General features: G+C 55.1%; 1 pseudogene; it reads left to right on the plus strand.

Moving 5' to 3' along the window:
* Positions 1-2161: 2161 nt before the first annotated feature.
* On the plus strand, positions 2162-2280 carry LOC142863268 (uncharacterized; annotated as a pseudogene).
* The last annotated feature ends 1934 nt before the right edge of the window (positions 2281-4214 follow it).

The raw sequence follows: 4214 nt of genomic DNA on the forward strand, positions 1-4214 counted from the left end.
GATCTCGTCTGATCTCGGAAGCTAAGCAGGGTCGGGCCTGGGAATACCGGGTGCCGTAGGCTGCTTCTTTTTTTTTTTTTGGCCTCTTGTTCTGTCCCCTTTCTGGGAGCGCCGCGGAGGCCCGGGCTGGGGGTCACCCCCACCCTCAGCGCCCAGCGCCCGCCGCGGTGCCTGGCGCCCCAGCCCGCACCGTGGGGCCTCCTCTTGTCCCAAGCCGCGACACCGCCGTCACGCGGCAGCATGCGTGGCTTCTGGACTGTCAGGTCTCAGACCAAAGGTCTGCTCTGTGGGAACCGACACGCTGGAGGAAACCTTGAGTCTGAGAGGGGAGGGAGTTCCAGAAGAAGGCCAGGATGTCATTTTGAGGGAGTTGTGACCAGAACTCGTCCCGTTGCTTTTGGGGTTCTATGGACTACACGTAGGAATCTCTGGTGGTGGCACCTGATGTTGGGGGATCCGGAGTCACACCCAGACCTGCTCCACAGGCCTCCTTTTACTTTTCTCTTCGGATTCATTATTTTTAAAAAGTGTCTCTTACCTCTATTATTGCATTTTCTTTTCTCTCTCTCTTCAAGCAGATGATGGGAGTACAAGTATTCAGGTGACATGTGTTGCCTGTGCCCCCCTCCCCCCTGTGTTCTTATTCATTTACCTCTCATGTTGTTCCAGCGTATTGTGGGGGTACCAATGTTAAGGTCGGGTACGTTGCCCTCTCCCAGCCTCCCCCCTCGGGTCAGAGCTTCAAGTGCGCCCATCCCCCAGTCGGTGCGCACCCATCCCATTCCTAATGGAGGTGTATGCCCATCCCCTCCCCCCACCCGCCTGACACCCACCCGATGAAGGTGATTCCTCTGTGTCCACTTAGGTGTCCACCAGTTCGTGCCAATTTTCTGGTGAGCGAGCCCACGTGGTGCTCGTGTGTCCATTCTTGGGATATTTACTTGGCTTACTGGGATGAGTTCCAGCTCTGGCCAGGAGAACATGAGAGGTGCCCTGTCACCGCTGTCCGTCATAGCTGAATAGCACTCCGTGGTGTCCACGTGCCACATTTTATTAATCCACTCATGGATCAATGGGCACCCGGGTCGCTTCCACAACTTTGCAATTGTGAATTGTGCCGCCACAGACACCCGATCGAAGGTGTCTTTTGCATAGACTGCAGGCCTCGCTCTTCTGAATGCCGCTTGGGACCCACGGGTGAACCACGTCAGTGTAGTTTCTCTAGCGAGCAGACTCTGAACCGGGCGGTGCGTCGGTTTGTTTGTTTGCTACTTTCTTCCTTCCGTTTCGGGAAAGTCTTCTTTACTGGGTTTGGGAATTTCCTCTGCCTTTCCTCAGCTATTCTGCCAGCTTTAAAATTCTCTCTCAGTTGCCACCCTCACAAATGGATTAGGAAAGTCTTTACATGCATTCATTAGTGAAATGACCTAAATGAACCTCGAATCCAATATCTAATCGCCCATTTTTAGCAAGTCCACACCCCTGGGTGGTTGGGGTCCAATGCAGCCCCGGCCAGGCCCAGGCCCCTTGGACTGGGCCACAGGAGGACACAGAGTAGGGTCCCGGCCCCCACGGTAGAGGTGCCGGCAGGTCTCCAAGGGCTTGGTGGTTTTCCAGAGGTAGGAGAAGGAGGGGACTGCTTTCTTCGGTGCCCCCATACCACCCCACCTCACCCCACCCATGGCACACTTCCTGAGAGATGTCCCTACACTCGCTCCCCTCCCCCATGGGCTGTGCCCCAGCCCTGGCCTGGGCGGATAGGCGGCAGCCCACCCACAGGGCGGGGGCGCTGCTGGAAGGGATTGTGTGGGAGAGTGGCCCCTGCGACAAAGGGGAGCGCCCGCGCGTGCACAGTCAGCAGGGGCGCGCTGGGGGTGGGGGCGGGTAGGTGAAGGAGGCGAGGTGAGGAGAGGAGGGGGGTTGGAAGGTCTCCACCTTGGGGGGTCCAGACATGGAGGCGCATCTTGTGTGTGTGTGTGTGTGGACAGGCCCCCACCCCGCCCCACATGGCACCACCGTCCTGGGGAGCCCGCGGGACCCCCGCCGGCCAAAGAACTCAACAGGCCCGGCCCCGGCCCGGCGCGGGGCCTGGGGCGGGAGGAGGCGGCGGGGAAGCGCAGAGAGGCTCGGCTTCTTGAGCGGGGCAGGGGCGCCCTCCGCTGTCTAGGGCCACACCACCCTGAACGCGCCCGATCTCCTCTGGTCTCGGAAGCTAAGCAGGGTCAGGCCTCGTTAGTACTTGGATGGGAGACCGCCTGGGAATACCGGGTGCCCTTGGCTTTTTTTGTTTTTTTTTTCTGCCTCTTGTTCTGTCCCCTTTCTGGGAGCGCGGCGGCGGGCCGGTGAGTCACCCCCACCTTCAGCGCCCGCCGCGGTGCCTGCCGCCCCAGCCCGCACCGTGGGGCCTCCTCTTGTCCCGAGCCCTGACACCGCCGCCACGCGGCAGTAGGCGTGGCATCTGGACTGTCTGGTCTCAGACCAAAGGTCTGCTCTGTGGGAACCGACACGCTGGAGGAAGTGCCGGCTAGGGATTCTGCAAAGAACCCAACAGACAGGATTCCTGCCCTCCTTCTGGTAACAACATCCGGGGTTCCAGAGGTGGTGGCCAGGGGAAGGGCTCTCTGAGGAGGTGACAACGGAGTAGAGACCTGGATGGAGCCTTCTTGGAGGATCGTGCAGACCCGAATCTGTTGCAGGAAGCTGCAGTGTCACCATGTCCTGGGCGCGGGTTAGAAATGCAAAGTCTCCAAGCCCTGACCCTGGAGCGACTGGATCAGAACCTGATCTTTAAGGAGATCCCCAGCTGAGTCGTGTACCCTTGAAAGATCGAGAGGCCCCGAGTTAAATCGCGTTTCCCCCCTCTGGGGTTTCCTAGATGGGAGGAGAGATCCCCAAGCTCCCTCGAAGTCTTGTAGATTTCATGGGGATTTCATGGGGATTTCACCATCCGCGCCCCCCAGTTTGGTTGTCACCCACACCTTTAGCCCTTTGCACCCGCTTGCCTTCTTCTCGATTCCTTTATTGTACTCAGGATTTAATTTTTTTAAACACCCCAGTTTTTTACAAAGCACGGCAGTAGAGTAAAAAACTGGAGTTTCTTTTCATACGAACTTATTTATTTGGGATTTTTTTTAATATTTCAAATTATTGATACATTCAAAGAGTCATTTTAATCTCTATAAATTTTTCATGATGGGATGTTTGTTGAAGCATTCACCCACACGAAGACCTGGTTTACATGCACATGTTTTGCAAATATAGATCGTCTCTCTTCTTCCTCCTTTGATTTTTCTGTTAGAACAAATGTCACAAGCTTTGTGTTTTTTTTTTGTTAGGGTTATATGAGATTGTATGGAGCTTTCCATCTACACGTTGCTCTAACTTAGTGGATAATAATCCACCGCTGGGAGTTAGCGGACCATCTCTGAATTCTCCTACAAGATCATGTACTAGTTTCCTAATACATTTCACACGCGTTATCGGTTTTTCATTTTTTCTTTTTTTGGCGTTCTTTGTACGATATATAGGAATTTACAACACTGGCCTCAAGCCCCCAGAAAAACAACGTACACCACCATTTCAGAGTCTTCCTCATAAAACATTGCAGTGATCAGCTATCTCAACACCCCCCATACGCTTTGTATAGTTGGTCATGACCTTGGGTTTGAGAACTATGTGGCCTGACGTACGAGCTGCCCCCCATGCTAACCGTGTCGAGTCACACTCGACATCTGAGTGCAAAGGGTTAGGTGGAAAATCTGGGGGGTGGGCGGGAGGGTTCAGGGTTTCTAGAACAAGTGACAACGAACAGGCATGCATGTGTCTTGGAGAAGAGGGAGCTCACAATTGCCAGCACAAGGTCCCGCCTCCACCCCACGTGGGGCAGGGGTGGAGCGGCCGTGGTCCCAGCTCCCAACAGGTGGCTGAGCCTGGGAGAAGCATCCTCTCACGGTGGCCTCCAGGAATCCCACAGGGCTGGGGCTGTGGAGGGAATTTTCATTAAGAGGAGGATTAAGGCATCTTCGTGGACCATGGCCGGAACAACCTCATGAGTAACTGAGCACTTAGTGTGCTCCGAGACAAGGTAGCTTTCAGAGCGAGGTTAATTGGCCTTGCCTCTTTGCAACCAGTTTGTTCAGGGGAGACAAAAATGGCCACGTGTGCGGTGACAATTTGCTTTCTACGTGCCCAGGAACTGCTGCACAACAACAGTA

Source organism: Microcebus murinus, chromosome 21 (assembly GCF_040939455.1).
Source record: "Microcebus murinus isolate Inina chromosome 21, M.murinus_Inina_mat1.0, whole genome shotgun sequence".
Taxonomy (NCBI): domain Eukaryota; kingdom Metazoa; phylum Chordata; class Mammalia; order Primates; family Cheirogaleidae; genus Microcebus; species Microcebus murinus.